This window comes from Hydra vulgaris, chromosome 04 (genome assembly GCF_038396675.1).
Source record: "Hydra vulgaris chromosome 04, alternate assembly HydraT2T_AEP".
NCBI lineage: Eukaryota > Metazoa > Cnidaria > Hydrozoa > Anthoathecata > Hydridae > Hydra > Hydra vulgaris.
Window position 1 is genome coordinate 40,931,799 of NC_088923.1, and position 23,602 is coordinate 40,955,400.

The 23,602-nt window shown below is 27.7% G+C and overlaps 1 non-coding gene across 1 annotated transcript; it reads left to right on the forward strand.

Moving 5' to 3' along the window:
- Positions 1 to 2,665: 2,665 nt before the first annotated feature.
- trnap-ugg (transfer RNA proline (anticodon UGG)) lies at positions 2,666 to 2,737 on the forward strand. The gene has a single exon. It is a non-coding gene; the product is annotated as a tRNA-Pro (tRNA).
- The last annotated feature ends 20,865 nt before the right edge of the window (positions 2,738 to 23,602 follow it).

Below are 23,602 nucleotides of genomic sequence, written 5' to 3' on the forward strand. Positions count from 1 at the left end.
CTTAAAAAAGTAACCAGAGGCAAACCAAAACAAAGATAAAACTTTTTTTTTAAAAAAAAGTTTAAAACATGCAAGTAGAAAATGTGCAATAAAAGTTGCAACTTTTAATTGTAAGCTTTTAATTGCAATTAAAAATTGTAATAAAATAAAGATATATAGAGCATAAAAATAATAATATATGCTTAGCCATAGTCATAAGAATTTCTTTTTATGACTATGACTTAATTTTTTGTTTTATTGATAACCTATAAATCAAGCTCAATTTTCCCGCGTATTTTATTGCATAAAAACTAATAAAATTTAATGTTTCAAATGAAATACGTTTTTCTTGGCCAAACTTTTATCAATTTATAAATTAAGACATGGTGAATAAATCTTTCATTGCAAACTGACTGCAATTTGTGATTTGAAAAATGTCAACAGAAAACAGTTTTCGTTTTTTTTTAAGTCAACAATGTTTTAAAAATGACAACAGAAAACAGTTTTTTTTTTTTTAAGTCACCAATGTTTGTCGTAATACAATATAATAAAGGCCCGTAGAAACCGGGGGGGCAAAGGGGACATTTGCCCTCCCAATAATTTTTGAAATAAATAATAATTTATTTGTATTTCTAGTGCCTACCTAATTTTTCTTTCAAACTTTTTTCGATCTTAAATATTCTTCTTTTTCCCCAAATAATATTTTCTTTGCAAAAGCTTTTATAAAATGCTAACGCAGGTTGATAAAGTTTCTTTTTTTCCATGCTTCTCTGATATTGATACATCCGTGTATTTACCTGCATTTTGGTTTCACCTGCGTGAACTTTGGAACAGTTGCAATTTATTCAGTGACGGATGCAGCATTTTTTGATGTTTGAGATTAGCCAACTTCCACACATGGAGCAAACACCAAACATTTGTTTGGAGTTTGCTCCATGTCTGGAAGTTGGCTAATCTCATTTTCGTTTGCTTTATATTAAAATTCATTGATAAATTTTAATTTTCATTATATAATCTTTCAGCGTTTAAAAATTATGACCATATAAAGTGTAACCCCCCCCCCCCTTCAATTTGAGGGGATTACAAATTTACGTTGGATGAAATTCAAGACCTATTTTGTTCCCAGCCTCCAATCATCGCAATTTTTGCAAAGCATTATTATTTTACGTAAGTATAAACATACAACTGTTATGAAGTTTGCTCCATGTTTGGAAGTTAGCTATCTCAAACACCAAAAAATGTTCACAGTATGGCTCGTCGTAAAATCTCTGTGTTGAAAAACCGTGGTTATGATACGAAGTATTACATTTATTTTAATAGTTAACTTAACAACTCTGTTCTAAAGCTTCTTTGTTAGTCAGATGTGCAATTTAAATACTATAGTAATGCCAGAGATTGTAGAACTAAACTTTTTTTGCTTATTAAAAATTCGTATTAGATTTAATTATAACAACTAATAAATATATATCATATAAAATATATATTAAATAAAAAGTAAATATATTATTATGTAAAAATTAAATGTATATTAAATAAATACATATTATAAACAAAAGTAAATGTAACTGGCGAGGTGAGTGTCCTTAAAAATTCTTAAAAAGTACCGGCTGCTTTAAAAAATAACTCAATTCAAATTTGTCAAATACCCAACTAGCCGACTATATTCCTCAAAAAACCGGCTATAACTAAAATATCGCCTTCTTTAGGAAAATGTAACAACCTCCTCTCCTCACTCCCCCTCCCCTTCCTCTCCTCTCACACACACTCATCCCTTCTTTATAGAATTCCCTCTGGGTGCTTTATTTATTTGATTTTCATGCAATGAAGACATCAGTTTTCAATATTTCTTGAAAATATTAGGTGATTCCAAACTTTAGGCCACAGTTGTTAATTATACCAAATAGGCAAGGGAAAATATTTCTTTATGAAAATGTATTAAGCACAATTTTTGTTACGACGTTAATTAACAATGGCACCATTAAAAATAAAGAAGAAATTTCTAACAGCTTATTGTCAGGTTTACATCGACAAGTTTACTCGAGTATCTTTTATTTTTAAATTGACTTTACTTGGATTTCTTATGCAACTAAAGAAAAAAAAACAGTCACATTATTATTAAATTCTTATCGCAAAAATGAAATTTTTAATAATCAAAATGAAGAACCACGTATTATTCTAGATTACAACAAATATAAAGGTGGAGTTGATACATTAGATTATGTTGCCTGTTGCTACAAATCTACAGTCGCCAAAAGAGTAACCAATGTCCATTTTGATATTTTTTAATATTTTAAATATTGCAAAATACAATGGTTTTCTTTTATTCTTCTTAATTTATTCAGAATATAAAGTCCATATTTAACTTTATTTTCCTGTCCTATAAAGTACAAGCTAAACATAGAATAGATGTCTATAAACTAGAACTGTTTCTGTGACTTGTCAATGTCAAAGGCTCAATTCTCATGTTCAAGTAGGTCTCATGTTCTACCTACAGTAGGTCTCGTGTTCTACCTACATGCAATGTAGTCTCATGTTCTACCTACATGCGATGTAAGTAGGTCTCATGCTCTACCTACATGCAATGCTGCATTCAATGATTTGCAGCATATCCAAAGACTAACAGAATATGCCACGGTTGAATAAACAATATTTATTTTGTAAAAAAACGCATAATTTTCGTTTTTGCGGCTCAATGGTCTAGCGGTATGATTCTCGCTTTGGGTGCGAGAGGCCCCGGGTTCGAATCCCGGTTGAGCCCATTTCTTCTCTTTATGATTTACGAGTCAAATAAAGTTTTTGTATCAGACTTTTTAGTAATATATTCTTTTTTTCTATTAGACGAAGCAAACAATTTGATCTCTATTAAAAATTCTCAAATTTTTTTTAATTGTAAAAATATTTTTTTTTTTAAATGAACTTAGTCAAGAAATTAAAAGAAAACCACAAATATTTTCTTATGTAACGACTTATAACTAAAAAACGGTAATGACTTAGAAGACAAAGTTATATAACATACTTTTTATTCATTATGGTTGCAATCTTACCTAGTTTGTAGAGAATTAAAATAAAAGAAGTATTGAAGAGAATTGAAAATGCTACACATTTTCAATTCTCTCCAATACTTCTTTTATTTTAATTTAAATTATTTTTGTTAGAAAGAAAAGCAAGAAACCCGTCGTGAAAGTTTGTATTGCTTTTATTTCAAAATCGATCGAAAGGGAAAAGTAACAATTGATCACTTTCTTGCTTAAAAAGTTTCAATTAAGTGGCAGTGGCGTACCGAAGGTGGGGCGGGGGGGGCGAACTCCCCCAGGCTCCGTCTGGGAGTAGGCCCCCAAATGTTAATACAATTTATATTTTTTTTTACTTTAGCCGGATTTTGTAATAGTCAACATTTTTGTTCTGTAATCATAATTGTTTACAACAAAATGAACCTGAAACATGATCGTATCTGCTTGTCAAGATAATAAACATCCACAGCAAACAAACCAAGATGTAAGAAATTGAAATGACATCTTGGCCAATAACAACCAGCGTGACTGTTTTGGAGGCCCTCCGCGAAGCTTCCTCCCCCACTACGAGTCTATGGTTCATGATAGTTCAGGCATACTGACGGATGTTTATGTTGTTTCGTTAATGTGATTAATATACTCTATCATTCAGTACCTCAATAATTCGAGAGCAAATCACGTCTTCAGTTCGTCATCACCAAGTTACATGGTAAGTTATAATTTTATTCCTCTATATAGGCCTAACAAGGCTGCGTGAGAAGATTTTAGTTATCAGGTTATAATTTTATATCACACGTTGTTTTATGTTAAAGCCACATAAGGGGCCTGTCCTTAAACACTATCCGTATTGTCAATTTAATTACTTGGTTTTTATTAACTAATTTTGACCTTAATAATGAGTAGACCTAGCCTAATTTGGTAACTAATAATTTTTATCAGTAGTACGAAAACATTTAGTTATGATATTGTTTGCTCGTCCTTGCGAATTTCCCATATGGAAGGAGCTATTACCATAGGTGGCATGGACAAATTTAAGCCCGAGACCATGATAACATTCATCTTGGGGGCCCCAGATTCCGAAAACATTAAAATTAAAATCGATTATTTTTAAATTCCTCATATTATTCTTATGGTTCATAAATCCAATTAATATCTAGCTTATTTGTGAATATTAATAAATATAATAAATATAATAATTAAAACAAACATAATAATGATAATAAATATAATAGATATAATAAATATAATTAATATAACAAAAATAATAATTATAATAAATATAATTATCATAATAAATTTAATAAATATAATTATCATAATAAATTTAATAAATATAATAAATATAATTAATATAACAAATATAATTAATATAACTAATATAATGAATATAATAAATATAATTAATATAATTAATATAATAAATATAATTAAAATAATTAATAAATTAATATAATTAATATAATTTATATAACAAATATAATAAACATAATAATAGTTGTAAATATAATAAATAATATATTAAATATAATATACGTCAAAACAGAAAACACACAACTAACTAAATTAGAGACACATTAATATACAATGAGAACATCTAAATTCCCCTTTGAACAGCTGCTCTGAAAATACTCGTTAAAGCATTAGCAATAATAGGCAATCAAACGATTCCCTTAAGAAAATTCTAGAATAAACAATTCCCGTGGAGACAGCCAATCTCTGACAACCTGTCTCTAAAGTAAAACCACGAATAATAACAAAAAATAATTCCAATAAAAAACGTTATTAAACACACCTTAAGAATTACCTAACTTTATTCGTGGAGACATGCGAAGCTCTGATGCGTAAATAGAACAATAGGCCATTGAAAACCTACAACGATAGAACAATGGAATTTTAAAACCAGAAATTTTACATTTTTATGTGCGCACATTTCACTTTAAATAAACAGTTTTATCTTACAGTGTTTATTTATTAGGTTTGGTTCGTTTTCAAACCCATAACGTGAAGGTTTGTTTTATTTTCTAAATACTTTATTGTCTAAAATAGAACAATTATTTTCAAGTCAAGAGACCTGTTGATAACATAAAACGAAACTATCCCAGTGGATGGGAAAAGAAGAAGAAACAAAAAGCCAAAGAACAAGAACTACAACGGTTGTCGGGTTCAATACTTAATTTTACTAAACGGGCACTATCCCAGGCAAACAATGAAGCAGGGCCAGAGGAGGGCCCTGAATCTTTAGAAGGCCCAAGTACAAGCTATGGCCAACGGAATGAACAAACAAGCAATGAAGAACAAGAAAAAGGAGAAGAAGAACAATACAAAAGGCAAGAAGAAGAAGACATAACCAATTCGATACGTTCTGAATCAGACGCAAATTCAGTACACGAATCAGAAGATTTAACATTAAATTCTGATGTTGGAAACTGGCCCACTCCAATGCCAGATTATCTCAGAACCGATGTTATAAGACAAGGCAGTGAAATTTACCAGAACTTGAAGGGGCCATTTGATCCAGTTCATAAACCAGGAGAAAATTCAAAGGGTCAAAATAGACAGCTGACAAAAAGCTGGTTTTACTAGAAGCTTCCAAGTGGAGAACAGATTTTGAGGAAATGGATTGTTTATTCTCATGAAAAAAAATCACTGTTTTGCTTTTGTTGCAAGTTGTTTGATAAGAACGATAATCCAACGACCAAATCAAGTTTCATCACAGGATTCAATAGTTGGTGGAAATTGAATCCTAAAGTATCAGATCACGAAAACTCTGAATTGCATATTAACAATTTAGAAAAATGGAAAACACTTGAAGCAAGGCTTCTCCAAAACAAAACCATCGACGCTGCTCACCAAGACGTAATGGAAAGAGAAAGAGTTATATCTTTTTTTTTTTTTTTTTTTTTTTCGTAAGTTTTTGTTTACATTTGACGTAATATATATATAAATTACATATTTTTTTCAAATACAAACAAGGCTTCTAAAAGAAGATCAAATGATCTTATCGTCAGAAGCCTTTTACAAAACAGAGTACATAAAGTATTATAAAAACGCCTTTTTACAATAAGAGAACGTAAAAAATTAACATAAAAATATTAAAATAGTACTTAGATAAATAGAAACAAATTGTCAACAAGTATAAAACAAAGGTTGAACATACATTTCAAAATTATTATATATCATAAGACAAATTAAAAATATTCTAAGATATTTTCAATAGAGAGAATGAGATCTTTTAATTTAATTTTAAAAACAGAATAAGTCAGGGGTAAGCCGAAGTTAGGCAAAATAATTTTGTTCCAGAGATGAGCTGCACAATAAGTGATACAGAATTGATTGAACTTTGTTCGACAGAGTGGTTTATTTAAATAGTTATTATTCCTCATGTTAAACTTGCTTAAAGGTTTCAAAATAAAAAGGTCTTTAAAAATTAAAGGAGATAAATCATACTTTCACATATAAACAAAAGATAAATTTTTATATACGTTTAGTTTATAAACATTGAAGATTTTCATTTGACTGAAAAATATTGAGGAATTTGAGAACCGATCCGCAAAATTAATTACACGGATCGCATGTTTCTGACGGCGATGGAGACATTGTAACTTGCTTTGATCAGTACTACCCCAGGCAATAATTTCATAACTTATATAACTATGAATAAAAGAATAATAAAGTTTAGTTAAATTATTTTTATCTAAATGAGTACGCGCCTTATATAGAATTCCAATACTTTTTGAAACTTTCGAGCAGACATAGTTAATATGATGTTTCCATGTGATTTTCTCGTCAATGAAAACCCCCAGGTATTTAGTTACAGAATCTCTTTTTATTTCATTATGGTCAATAAAAATTTTTGGTAAATTTTGGGGTGGAGAACGTTTTTTGGAGAGCGGGTGGAAAAAAATCCATTTTGTTTTGTTTACATTTAATGTTAATTTGTTACTTTTAAACCATTTAGATATGTTTTGAAGTTCTTTGTTCATAACGGAGAATAGTAGGTAGATGTCACTGTTAGATAGAAATAAGTTTATGTCATCAGCAAACATAATACTTAGAAGATTTGATGCTTTATGCAAGTCGTTGATATATATTAAGAACAAAAGAGGGCCTAAGATGGAACCTAAGATGGAATGAAAAAGATGGAATGAAAAACTAAGATGGAATGAAAAAGTGTTATATCTAAGAGTCTCTTAGATATAACACTTTTTTTGGCAAAGTAGATTTTGCCTTTTCGAGGCCACAGGGAAGACTTTGCTTCTGAAAACCGTGGTAAATTCTTGGAACTTGTCTGCCTCCTTTCAAACTATGACCCTGTTTTAAAGGAGCACAGCATACGGCTTCAGCAATCATTGGAATCAGGATTGATTCCAGTTTCTTATATATCACCTGCAGTGCAAAATGAGTTTATATCTCTTTTAGGCGATGCTGTAAAACAAGAATTAATCTGTGAAATCAAGAAAGCTAAATTCTATGGCATATTGTTTGACAGCACGCCAGATATATCCCACACTGAACAAATGAGTCAGGTCATAAGGTATGTAAAAATTGACAACAGGAACGTGGAAGGGAAAGAATTATTTCTAGGTTTTATTCCTCTAAGTGGGAAAAGGCAGACTCCATAACACAGAAAATTGTTCAATCTCTTGAAAAGGACGGCTTGGATCTAAAGCTTTGTCGAAGCCAAGGATACGATAATGCCACGACAATGTCTGGCATTCATACAGGAGTACAAACCAGAATTAAATTATTTAATCCAAAAGCAATATTTGTGTCTTGTGATAACCATTCGCTTAATTTATGTGGCGTACATGCTTTTGGTAGTGTTTCTGTTTGTGTCACATTTTTTGGAACTTTGGAAAGTGTGTACACGTTTTTTTCATGTTCAACACATAGATGGGAGGTCCTAAAAGAAACCGTTGGAGTGACAGTGAAGAGACTTAATGATACCAGGTGGAGTGCTCATCATGATGCCGTGAAACCAATCTTCAAACATTTCAAAAAGTTGGTTAAGGCTGTGGAAAAGCTTTGTGATGCTTCTGAAAACCAAGATACGAGAGGAGCAGCGGAGGTGTTGATGACAAACATTTGTAATTTCAATTTCCTTTGCTTCTTGCATTTGTGATACCACATTCTACTCGAGGTGAATCAAGCCCAAAAATATCTTCAAATCGAAGGAATTAGCTTGGAAAAGTGTGTAGTGAAGCTGAAAAGCTTGAAGACCTTTTTAGTAGAGAGTCAAGAAGTTCTGGTCTATAATGCTGTAGAATATGCGACCCAGACTTGTGCTGAAATGGGCATTGATATTGAAAGCAGAAAACGCAAGCGAGTGAAAAAGATGATGCCAGGAGAAATTGCTAAAGATGCAGGTTTAACTCCACAGGAAGAATTGAAGCGTGCTATGTTCGAGTGCATTGACCACATTCATGTAGAATTAGAAAAACGTTTGACCTCGATGATCATCCTTGAAAATGCTTCAGTTTATCATTGAAATGGACTTTCGTGAATCCAAACGTGACTTGCCAAACGTGACTGAAGCTCTTAAACTGTTTCTAATTATATGTGTGTCCGTGGCTTCTTGTGAGAGGAGTTTTTCAAAATTGAAATTAATTAAAAACTCCGCTCTACAATGAGCCAGTCTCGTTTGACGAGCTTGGCCATAATATCAGTAGAAAACGAAATTGAAAAACATGTGAATTTTGATGAGTTAATCAAACGATTTGCAGAAGTCAAGGCTCGCAAGAAAGCATTTTAATGTGTTTCTAGAGGTAACTCTTTGCTGTAAATCTGTTTTTTTTTATTGTACATTGTACATCATTGTATTATCATTTAAAATAAATAATCAAAACTAATGTTTTAGTCATTTGTGTACATAAATGAATTTCTATAAGTGATAAAATGGCGTTAATGGATATATATATATATAAACATATAAACTGATAGATAATGATAAAGATGGTATTTGGTAATTTTTGTTTATTACAAACGTTTTCAAGAAAGTGGAGAAAGATAATGTGTTATACATACATTTATTAATGTAGTCTATATGTATATATATATATATATATATATATATATATATATATATATATATATATATATATATATATATATATATATATATATATATATATATATATATATATATATATATATATATATATATATATATATATATATATATATATATATATATATATATATATATATATATATATAGGCCCCATTTACCAAGTGCCGCCCTAGGCCCCAAAACATGTTGGTACGCCACTGGGAAGTGGTAGGATTGCTAAAATAATAACAAAAAGGAACATCGAAAAATTTAAAACAATGTTTGACCACAAAGACGGCATACCGCAACACAAGAAGTTTGGAAATTATATGTTTTAATGATTCACATAATGAGATAATTTAGTTTTCTAACTTGCAAAAATCCAAACTTTCAGTATTTTTTAGATATTTTTATAAAAAGTGAATAAAAGTAAAATAAAAAAACGATACACACCTCCCTACAACAGTGTTTATGTTTGAAAAAAGTGTACATGCCCAAATTAAATTTTTCTAGCAAGGTATGACTATAGTGTACAATCAAAAGTATTTCACAAAATCGAAAAAGCATGTTCCATCAAACAACAGTGTTTTTTTTCTTTGTTTTTTTTTTTATTTAAATAACTTTATAATTAAAAATAAAGTAAAAATTATATTTTTAATTCAATTATAAATCCTTTTTTTTTTAACTTTTATTTTAATTTTTATTGCTACCCCCGTAAAATAAAATAAAACAACGATAAGAACTAGAAGCTTTTTTAAAAGCATTAAATTATAAATAAATTACCAATTTATATAATTAACTATAATAGATATAAAAATTAACATACACTTAACTTTTTGGGTGATTGTTATTTTAGTTATTAGTACTTTATAATATAACAATATATATTATATAATTTAATTATCTTATGTAATTTAATCATGCTACATAATGTAAATGTTGTATTATATAATAATGTTTATATTATATAATATATTTGTGTGTAACACAATAAATTTATATTTGTGTGTTACATAATTGTATACTATATAACTAAATGTATTATATAAGTATGCTTCTTAATCTAGCTATAAGTTAAACAAAAAATATAAAGTGTGACATAAAATGCCTAATTTTGCAGCAACACACTTTGATGCTCGCCATAAATGTTGCTGTATATGCTATCGAAAAGCATACAGAACACTCTCAGTAATAGCTTTGATACTTATGAAAATATTGGTTTTACCAAACTATAATAATGATAATCCTTTGCAACTGAAATATGCAACACTTGCAACATAATATTATTACTACATGAAAACCCTATGTGGGAACTATTCCTCGTTCCTTTCAAATATATCCACTTGCAACATCAGTAGTTATTCTCTCTGTCCTAGCCAGAAGTAAAAATCTCTGTAATTGTACTAACTGCTAAGTAGTAAAATCTACAAAACCTGTAACAAAAAGAACTAAACCTGAAGGTACATCGAGAGTTTTAGAGAAATCATCCAAAAAAATGCGTATAACTATATGTAATCAGAACTTCTAATCCATTGATTCATTACGAGGTCAAACGTGTACTAAGGTTTTTGGTTCAACATACCCTCGTCAGATGATCGAAAACTTCCGAATCAAGAAGCAGGAGACAAACTAGTTGCAGATAAATTAGAGAAAAGTTTGAAAAATCAGAAATTGTATCCCTTAAAACAGGAGGGCAATCTTTTACAGTTTCAATAAGATCAAAAAAGCCTACTTCAGAATGGAGTCATAAAGATTTGATGACCATTAAGGTTGATAGAAAATTGTCTGGTTCTCATATAGACGCAATATCAAAAGTGATTCGTGTTAAGCACGGACAAAAATCAATAACACCTGGGTTTAAAGAATTCATGGTAGATAACAATGGGCCTTCTTAGCAGTAGACCTTGATTTCTATAAATCGGAAACTGAGACTTTAACTTTGCAAACTGTTGTTCTTGTTAAAGATGTAGAGAAACCTCGAAAATGATTTAAAAAGTATAACAAGACGCTTTTAATGTTCAGGTGAAAGTATTTGTTTACGGCGGTGGAGGTTTCTTCAGGCTTTAAACTGGTACTATTAATGTAGCAAGTTAATTCAATGCTGATATCACCAAGAGATCAAACTATTCCGATGGCATTTGTCCGAACCTAAAGTATGGAAGCGTCCGTTGATCAGACATTACTCTTAGGAATACTCCCATATACTTAGGATAATTATGAAAAACGTGTTGTCTTTTTCGAATGTATTGGCTTAATATTATAATAATTTTCAATTTACACTTTGCGCATAATTGAAACTACTTAATTTAATTTTAGGCCTTCAAAACCATACTTCAAAGTATCCTTGCTGCTTCTGTAATAAGAGTACAGATTGTGTAGACTGGCTCTTCTCTGCAGGAGATAAACAGCTATAGCAGCCCAGTAATTATTTTTTTTTTTTTTTTAGATCAATATTTTCTCATTGTTCGTAAACCATTCATCAAGACTTGTTTTAAACTGGTTTAAGCTCTCGGCCTCTACAACAAATTTGTCAGTTTGTTTTATCCGGAAGTTTGTTCCAAATTTGGCACACTCTGTTTGAGAAGAAATGTACTCTTGAGCTAACCGATGCACCAAAGTCATTTATTTCGCGAGGGGTGAAACACTGCATCCTGATTTTATATTTGTGACTTCTAATTGAGGAACATGGGTCATCTAATTTGACATTTGACCTAAAGACTGGTTTGACGTTAAGATTGACTCACTCTAAATGGTTCAATATCTTGTATAAGTGAATCAAGTCTCCTCATTTTCTTGTAAGATTTAAAGTCGTTAAACTCATTCTAGCTATCCGCTTTTTATAACAAAGCCTTCGATTTGAGTAAAGTATTTTTGTGACCCTGTGTTAAACTTGTTCAAGCATTGAAATTTCAGCTAGATTTAGCGGAGCCGCAAATTCAAGATGAGGTCAAACATAGATTGTATACAATATATTCCACATATTACAATCTCTACTTTCAAAGGCATTTTTTACAAACCTAGTATTTTTGTTAATACATACTTGTATTTACCCTTTGCAGCCTCGTATGTAATTTTGTCAATTGTCTCAATCAAATTTGTTGTGCATGATTTGTCTGGAACAAAACCAGTTTACCATTCAGAAATAAGACTATTTAAAACTAAACGTTCCAGAATTATGTCCCGAATAAGCTTTTCGAACATTTTACAAATCACAGGCGTCAAGGATATTGGTTTATAGTTTTCTGGTTCAACTTTTGATCCCACTTAATAAATAGGTGATATATTTGCAACAAACCAATCGTAAGGGACACAACCAGTGTTAAAACTCAATTTGAAAATATAGATAATCGGATCAACAAATCTTTCCGCAGCATGTTTTAAAACAAACGGACTAATTTCATCAAAACCCATCGCTTTTGACTCATCAATACTTTCAAACATCTTTAGTATTTTTTCATTGGTAATCATATCAGATAATATACTGTCATCACACTGATTTTCACATCTTTGCAAGAACTTGGGTATTGCTTGGTCATCATCTTTTACAAAGACTGACTTAAATTGTTTATTTAATATACTTGAAATGTCTGATATTTCAGTTGTAATTTGTTTTTTTTTTATTTTTCATGGGATTTAACATTTTGTTTTTAATTTACGTAAGAGAATAAAAGTTTAGGTGTTAGCTTTGCTTTTTTTACTAAATCCAATTCTCGAGTTTATCTTTTAATTTTTTTTTTTAACATTAGCGCAAACTTTGTTGAATTCTATTCGAGATTCTTGACCAATACACATTCGAATAAAATAGAGATTGTTTCATCTTTATTGCTTTTTTAACTTTTGCATCCAGCCATGGTTGGCTATTCTTTCTTTTTTTTTTGTTATTAAAAATAGAAACAAACAATCAACAAGATTCATTATAAATATGTAAAAACAACTCATAGCACTCACAGGCTGATTTATCATGAAATAGCTCAACCCAGTTGACTTGTTTCAAGTACTTAATCATTTGAGCAAATTTACACTTTTTTAAGCAAAACTTATCTCTTGTGAATACTATATTGTCATTAAAACTAGTAAACACACATTGAAGAAAATCTATGCAAATCAGATTGCAAGCTAAAACAAGGTAAAGGGTGTTAACTGCAGGAACAAAATCACTTTGTTTAAATGTTGGAAAGCTTACCATTTGGTATAAAGAACAATCATTTAAAACTTTAATAAATTAATGCTCAGTTGAGTTTTTGTTTAAATGAATTATTGGACCGTCATCTGCCCATTCCATGTGTCCAGGCAAATTGAAATCTCCTACAACAATGAGATCTGTGTATTTTTTGCCACTTTTGAGTTATGAAGCAGTTTTGATTGAGTCTAGAATTTATATATATATATATATATATATATATATATATATATATATATATATATATATATATATATATAAATTAAATTAGAAAAAACACTTATCTAATTTTTATTTGTCTTCAACAACATGTTTCGCCATCAGCAGGCACATCTTAGATAATTGTTTTTACTAATTTTATTATTGCTCTGTTCTTTAAGAACATTGAGCAGTATAATACACTAACATAATTAGGAATAAAAGTATTGATTGTCATCACGGATAATGCAATGGAAAAAAATTATTAAAGCAGTTATGTCGGTTTCTTGTTTTCAAATCAACGTATAAATCAACGTTTGTAAGTCAACGTCATCGATATCAACATTGGTTCAACGTTATTTTATAGATGTTGAACCAATGTTGATATCGATGGCTCCGCGCAAAATCGGTCTATCTACAATCTCCGCGATAAACATTTTTGGTCTATCTGCAATCTCCGGGAAAAACATTTTTGGTCTATCTGCAGTCTCCGAGAAAAACATTTTTGGTCTATCTGCAATCTCCACATAAAACATTTTTGATCTATCTGCACTTTTCAGGTGAACAAATTTTAAATCTAATGATTTTTTGCGCCCTGAAAAAGTGCAGTTTCTTTTCAATTCAAACAACAAAACTGAACCAGTATATTAAACAATAAGAGAAATGCATTTCATCTGTTAATTTTATGTAAATTATCAGTATGTTATAGATATCTGTATCAACAGTTTTTTTAAATAAACTTTTACGTGATTCGTTTAATTTTGTTGAGCAAAAAGTTTAAATATATACATTATACTTTAAACAGTTATATTTAACTGTTAGCTAATGAATAATGCTTTTAGAATTTCATTATACTACTATCAAGCGAGAACTGTTTGCAACTACTTTAATCTCAAAATAAATTTAAATCAAGTTAGTCAAATATGCATGAAATAAGCATCAATAATACAATGTGTAGCTTATCGCATAAGCAATTGGATATTAAATTAGAATACTACTAGAATAGCAAAAAGTGGATTAGCTTACGTTATACCAATTTCCAACGCTTACTCGAAGAGGCAAAAGTGTTGGAACATTGCTTGTTGTCTTATTATTAACAGAATAAAACTAGTACTGTTACTGTGATAGTTAGTCATGACATATACTAAAAATGATATTGTTTTGGTTGAATATAAAACTGACAAGTTGGGTTATTATTATTTGAAATTAAATTGATTTTTGTCTAACCTTGCTATAAATAAACAAAAATACACTCATAAAAATGTATCATAATAATATAGTAACAATGTTGCAGTCGAATTTATATATATATATATGTATATATATATATATATATATATATATATATATATATATATATATATATATATATATATATAAATTATATATATATATATATACATATATATATATATATATATATATATATATATATATATATATATATATATATATATATATACATATATATATATATATGTACATATATTAAGAAATATAAATATATATTTATATATATATATATATTTATACTTATTTATACATATATATATATATATATATATATATATATATATATATATATATATATATATATATAGTATTTTAAATAACTATAATTGTAACAGTTAAGTATTTCCTAAATGTATGTTTAAAATATGTATTTAATATTGTCTATCAAATGTGAGTTTGATTCATTATATTGCATATACTTTAAAATTGCTAACAATCTGGTATTCAGATCCATGCGCAAGTAAAGCGTATGTTTATTTTAAAAAAGTTTTTTTATTTTTGTTATATTTGACTGCTCTCTTTTTGAAAATAAAGAGTTGTTATTTATAATATTTCATAGAAAATAAAATCCTTTATTTTATATCGTTACATCCCCAAGGTTTTGCAATTTTCAATGCAGTTGAAGAGAGATAAAGTTTCAAACGATGGTCAATGGTCAGAGGCTTTTAGTTATTTATCAATAAACTAAACCAAATCTGGAAATAATTTAAAAACCAGTTAATTACTTGGGCATGGGTTTATACCATATGTATATATTCAGCAATGTATTAAGTAACTATATGAAATCAGAAATTGACAACTAATGTTACCTCAAGAACAAAAATGATTATTATTTATTGAAAACTTGATGAAGTTATTATTTGTTAATATTTTGAATAAAACTTTGAACAAAATTGCTTATTGTCGTTAATGTTATATATATAACATTAACGACAATATATAATTTTGTTCTAAGTATATATATATATGTGTGTGTGAGTGTGTGTGTGTACACATATATTAAGATATATAAATATATATATATATATATATATATATATATATATTTATATAAATATATATTTATATAAATATATATGTATATATATATATTTACATTTAAGTATTTGAGGGTCCTGAGGCTAATCATTTTGTGGGGCTTTTATAATAGTAAAACAAAAACCTGCCACTAGGGCCCCAAAATCTTTAAAAACCTTTTTTTATTAGTTTTTTTGGTTTAAAAAAAAATCTAATTTTGAAATAAAGGCATTTGCAATAAGACCTCTAAATTTTATCCCCATATACGGATTTCCAGAGCGTGGAGGAGCCTAGTCATGGCCCTGCCTTAGAGAATAAATTGGTTTAACTCCTAAAATATTCATTTGCCTCAATGATAATCCACTACTGTTTATATATATATATATATATATATATATATATATATATATATATATATATATATATATATATATATATATATATATATATATATATATATATATATATATTAACTGTATCCATTAACTGTTAAACAATTTTATTAGTTTAGTACTTAGTAAATTTTTGTTCATTTTTGCTCACCCAATTCTGAGTATATTACATAATTTACTAAATTTCTAATTTTACTATATTAAATTATTTATAATTTTATTATATTAAAGTTTATTTTAAAACTTTACTTGTATAGAAACGTTTTATCATAGCAAATTTAATTGGTTATATTAATAGATTTTTTATTTGTATAGGTTATTTTATTATTGAGTTCGATCTTCCTAAAGTATGTCCTTTTTTAATCCCTTATATCTAAGTGTTGTTGGACCCTTGATACCAGACTATTATTTTATTTTCCTTTTTTTTTTCTTTTAATAAATGCACTTGAAAATTATAAAATAAAAATTCGTTTGAGAGCAAAAGTTGTTAATTTTTATTTACATAAAATTAAAAAATATTTACTTTCTCCTAGTTGTAAACTGGCAATTTGAAAAATACGTTTTTCAAATTTGTAGGACTTGTTTTGGTAAACAATATGTTCCTTAAATATCTTAACCAAAATTTCTGTAAAAAATCAGGGTTTTCTCATGAGATTTTATTGATGTTTTGAACATAGTATTCCTATATATATATATATACTTGCAATTAAAAGGGTTTTTTTTTATGTTGAGCTCCCGTAGCTTTAAACTAAGTCAGGGAATACAGGCAAAAAATCATGAAAATCTATTCTAGAATATTTGTAGACACCCTGTATAGGACAAACCACCAAGTTTTAATGGGGTGCGGTTATAATATTTATAATGTTACCTAACTTTTTTTGATTACAGTATGACTGAAATAGTAAATGAAATAGCAAAATTTTCAGAAATAGAAAAAGATTTTTTATTAGTTGAACCTCCAAATAACCTTGAACTGCCCAGTTTCTGTGAAAACTCATACGTCGTGCTAAATATTAGACATGATGTCGACATTGCATTTAAAAAAATTAAAAAAAAAAAAGCACATTTGTGAATCTAAACAAAAGACTGCGCGAGCAAGGAAAAGATTACACCGGAACTAAGCTAATTGATGGCGTTTCAAAAAAAAGTGCTAAAAAACTTGGTCCAAGATGCAATTATGTAACGTGTATGCAAAAAAAAAATGCGGTTTAGTGATATTAATGACGAAACTAGACAATGCATTTTAACCGATTTTTATCAACTCGACAAAATAGGAAAATTAAAACGGTTAAGCTGTTAGTTTGTATTAGCAACACTAAAAGAAGGACAGTCTTTAATCCATACGAAAAATACTGTAGAAATAATGATTTTGCATACCATCTTAATGTCAAAAAGGTCATACAACCCGTATGCCAACAATTTTTTTAAACACTTTGGCATTGTCTAAAAGCACATACGTCGTTTTTGTTAAACAGAATACGCAAAAACAAATCCTTATACGACGTGTTCTAAACCTGGTTTTTTTGCTAGTCACAATGGTTTTCAACCGAAGCAATATGCAAATGAGTTTATTGAATCTTTAGAAAAATTGGAGTCTCATTGCTGTAGAAAAAATACTGAAAGACTCTACTTAGTCGATGACTAAACATCTAAGGCTGAAACATTCAGGTATAATATTCCTAGATTAAGTATTTATAGCTGTGAGGTCAATTTATCTATTTTTATATAAAAAACACCTAAGTTTTATGAACTTGCTGCACTAAGTTCAGCTATTTGAATCAAAAGAATTTGTTCAAAAAAAAAATTGAATTAAAAAAATTTGAACTTAACTGCCTAAACTAACAAAACTTTGTTGTTACAGTTAAATCACGCTAACTCTCACCTACAAATAACTATGGAAAACAATTCAACGTGATGTAAAACATATTCCTGCTTTCAATAGGCCTATAAAAATACTTCGAAATAAAATAGTTTGAATTAACTGGTGTTTGAGTTATCGAAATTTAACTGTACTTAATTCAATACAGTCCTTCTCAAACTGGGTAAACTATGCCCACGAAAGTAATGTAAATAATTTTATAGCGTGGTATTTAGTGTGGACTTTTTCCAAATTTATAAAATCTTTTTTTATAATATAGGTAATACCTAATAAAAAAAAGTTTTTATTATATATATATATATATATATATATATACATATATATATATATATATATATATATATATATATATATATATATATATATATATATATATATATATATATATATATATATATATATATATATATATATATATATATATATATATATTGCAGATGTTACAAAATTAAAGCAACAGAAAAAAAAGTAGAATCCGTGGGTCACACAACCTTTTATGAGTTACTAAAACAGAAGAACGTTTTTATACACAAACCTAGAAAGGATCAATGTGACTTCTGCGTCGAAATTCGAGAAAGAAAAAAAGATACACCTGATTATATTCATCCTTCTAGCTATACAGATTGCTGGCTTTTAAAAACACAAGCTCAAAATAGTTAAGACTTTGATAAAACAAACGTTATACTTAACGAATTAGTTTTAATAATGGATTGCGAACAAACTCTTTTATGCCCTGTTATATCTGCCGGTGCTTCATATTTTAAAAAAAATATCAAAGTTTACAATCAAACAATGTATAATCTTCATACAAAAGAGGCAACTAATTATATATGGGATGAAACTGAAGGTGGGCTGGATAGTGACGTGTTTGCTTACATATTATTTTATCACCGATCAGAATGTAAAGAAAAAAATTCTAATTTAAATAAAGTGAAAATATATTCTGATGGTTGTAAGTATCAAAATCGTTGTACTACATTAGCTAATTCACTTCTTCTGTTTTCTGTTCAAAATAATTTAATAATTGAGCAGAAGTATTTAGAAAAAGGACATACGCATATGGAAGGAGATAGCGTACACGCTGCCATTAAAAGAAATCTTAGAGGTAGAGCAATACATGAGCCTAGTGACTACATTGCTTACATTAAAAATGCGAAAATCAGTTTTCTAATGTACAAAGTAAAGCTCCTTAAATATGATTTTTTTAAGATATTTTCTAATATCAAATATTACACCGAAATCCGACAGGTAGTAAAAAGGGCGATCCAACTGTTACAAACATAAGTGTCTAAAATACATACCAGAGCCAAAAATATTTTACAAAGTAAGTTACTCTTCCACTGAAGAATACAAACCTCTTCCTCAAAATCTAAACACAAATCCTTCAGTTGAACTTATTGACGCTTACTAATCTGGAATACCAAAACAAGATGCCAAGTATAAAGACTTGATGAATCTTAAAGCATTTTTGAGAAAAAATGCTTGGGAATTCGAATGTACCAAATTAAATGATTTCCGCTTTGTATACATTTTAAAAATATTTGATGTCACGTTATAAAATTTACTTTTGACCGTATTAGCTTTTTTTTCCCACCACAAAGTTATTCATACTTATATAAGTTATAACTGTATTTTAGAAATCAAATCTTGAAAACAACTAAAATGATTTAAAAAAATACAATAGCAGTAATAAGTGTAAAGTTGCCCTTTAAATCCGACAACTTTACTTTATCATTAATTGTGTATTATTGTTTATTATGTTATTATGATGCTTTTAATAAATAAGTTTTTATAAATCAGTGAACTTAATGTATGAGGGGGACACACGTCAGAAAATTCTTTTAGTATCTATCTATCTTTGCTGTTATTCAGGTTTACTGACTTGTTAATAGCGGTGGATTGGACCTTAGACAATTTTGATTTACGAACCCTCAATCCACTTTTTCACTATTTAAACCACTTTTCTTAAGAAAGTATCGTTTCTCCAAAGAGTTTTTCATGAAACACCAACTTTTCTCAAAAAACGAAAAGAAAGGTCTTCAAATATTACATAAGCCCTCTAAAAGACCCCGGACCCTTGACAAATATCTTTTTTTTCTATTCATTAGTTACTGCTTGTAAGCAGGCAATGCCATAATTTAAAATTTGCTCAACACATTAAAATTTCGTGACAGTTTTAAACAGCCTCTTTTATCAACTTTACGCTTACCAACAATGTGCTATATTAAATTTATAAACTTACGAAAAATATAAATGCAAAGTATCTAAAAAAGCGCGATTGCGATTGCTCATCAAAATAATAAACAGTTCTTTAATTTTTCTGAAAATGATAAAAGGAAAATAGAAAACCGGAGCTATGGGCGTAGATTTAGGGGAGAAATTAAATGTAAATTAGAGACATACAATTTTGAATCACTTTTGAGACAAATACAGTTGTGACAAATACAATTGAGACAAATACAATTGAGCCAAATACAATTGAGACAAATATAATTTTGTTTCGCTAAATATCCAAAAAAAGTTATTGAAACAAGTTGTTTAATATATATATGCATATATATCTTAAACAACTCGAAAAACAAAAATAGACCGGGGCTATTTTTGTTTTTCGAGGCCTTTTTTAGTGTATCAGGGTAAAAATAACTAAAAAAAAAAAATCCTCTTGCAAATTTTGGGGTCCCTAAAAGTGCGGGCCCGGGGCTATAGACCCTAAATCCACTGTATATTTATATTTATATATATATATATATATATATATATATATATATATATATATATATATATATATATGCATACATATACATATATATATATATATATATATATATATATATATATATATATATATATATATATATATATATATATATATATGCATACATATACATATATATATATATATATATATATATATATATATACATATATATATATATATATATATATATATACATATATATATATATATATATATATATATATATATATATATATATATATATATATATATATATATATATATATGTATATGTATGCATATATTCAAATTTCTTTGATAGCTAAACATTATTTGCAAAGTAATTTGTTTTACTACATAAACATTGTTTGTAGTCTGTTTTTATACAAACAACAATTTATACAGACTTTGGTGTCACTTTCAGACATGACCAAAACAAAACTGTCTTCTTTAAAATCAATTAAATTAAGGGCAAACAACATCATTAATGAAGGAAAAATTTGCAAAACATCAACCACCTATTGTAAACAGGATAACATTAAGTTTCTTGCTTAATAACTAGACTGTGCTTTGTAGACAAATCAACTTGTTCTAATTTTTATAAGTAATTTATTGCAAATTTGCATAATGATAACACTAAAAACCTAATTCGAAAAAGATCTCACTAGTTGAATTGGAATTTGATAGGAAAAGATTTTATTTTATGGATGCAAAAATATAAAATAAACTTCCAACTTCAATTCGATCAGTTGAAAACTATTGTTAGTGTAAAAACCTCATTAAAACTTATTAGTAAGTATAAATTTTAATTCATTTTTAATACTTTCTTTTTATAATTTACATTTCTAATATTGATTATTTTAGTATTTCTATCAAGCTTTTTAACTTTCTTAAATGAATTTATTTTTCGATATTTTATTTTATTTTGATAGTTTTTATTTTAAGTTGTTTGTTGATTTTACCAGGATGTTTATTGAGAGCAGTGTTTAATTTTGATAAGTCTATCCTGTATATATATTCATGAATATCAACAATATTATTATATACATCCAGAACTTGAATGATCACATTGTACTGTTTTTCCAAAAACTCACAATCTTGTACATCAGAAAACTTTTAAATTCCACCTTTATTTATCACCATCTTTTACATGCTTTTCGCAAAGTACTTTTATCCCTGCCTTTATGTAACAAGATCAGTTGCTTAGTATCAGCTACTATTAAATTATTCTGCAATAACTCATTTCCATTGGATTTGTATAATACAGAGACTGTGAGCCATGTTTAACATCGGTCTGTCATTTCCTTATTTTGAACTAAGTTACATTCAAAGTTGTATTACGTAAATAAATAAATAATTTTGATGTATATATATATATATATATATATATATATATATATATATATATATATATATATAAATATATATATATATATATATATATATATATGTATATATATATATATATATATATATATATATATATATATATATATATATATATATATATATATATATATATATATAAAATATATTTTCAAGAAGTAAAAACTAAAATTAACTCCAAAAAACATAAGAAAAATATTCAAAATATAATAAATTAAATTCTAAAAAATAATTATACGAATTCTGTAATTTTATTGTTTTCTAATTTGACAGCAACACAACAGAAAGATTGATTTTGTTGTACAGTAACATACTAAAAAGAACATAACATATATAACTACATAAATATTGTGTAACTTTAACAACAGCGTAGTTTATTTTCTATTTCTCAATTGACTCCGATGTTTTAAAAATTATTGATGACGACATTGACACAGTTAAAAAATATGAGTTGCTTGTTTCTCGTTATAAAAGTCCTGCTCCAATAACTTTTTTCGTTAGTTTTATAAACAGTTTAAATTCATTTTGTAAACGCTAGCATGATTGTGTAACAGTAGGTATTCACCTTTGCAATAATCAAGAGGTTTGATAACTAAATATATATTTTTTTATTTTAGATGCATTTTAGCTTAATTTACTAAATAAAATTGGTGAACAAAGTTGGTAAAAACAACTGCATGTGTTATGTCGCAACGTTACTAGTTTTTAAATGTCAAAAATAAACGTGGATGGTACAGAAAATTTTGGAAACCTCCATTCAGAAAATCCTCTATATGTAAAGCTGTTCTGTGTAATACCAATTTTGATTTATGAATTTACATTTAAAATGCTAACTATTTTACCCTAATTTTTTGCGGTTACAAATCAGGTTACGAAATCAGGATCAGGATACGAATGAAGAAGATGATGTTACACAAACAGGTGCAAGACTTTGACTTAATCTTAATGTCAACTTTTATTTTCTGCTAATGAGATTAAATTTAAAAAATATTTGATAGATAATGTTACTATAAAATCTCCACTGCGAAAAGCTTGATCATTTAATTTTTTTTTTAATTATCGAATCATAAGCAAGTATAGTGCACAAATATTTTTTCCCCACTATATGAAAATGTTTTATATAAGTTTATAACTTTATATATAGTTTTATAAAATAGAAGTATAGTATAAGTAGTATAGTATAAAAGTTTATAAATATATTATAATAGTTATAAAAAATATAAAAAGTAAGACCAGGTCTTTTATAACTATATCTTATTTATAAATTTCATTACTTTTTTAACTATTTCTTATTTATAAATTTCAAGACCTATTCCTATTCAAGACCTTCCTATTTCAAGACCTATTCCTATTATTTATAAATTCCAAGACCTCTTATTACTTATATAAAGTTAAAAGTTTATATCGTAATTTTAATTTATATTTGTTTTAAAAATTAAATAAATTAAAATTATGTTAACTAAATCAAAGAAACTATTAGA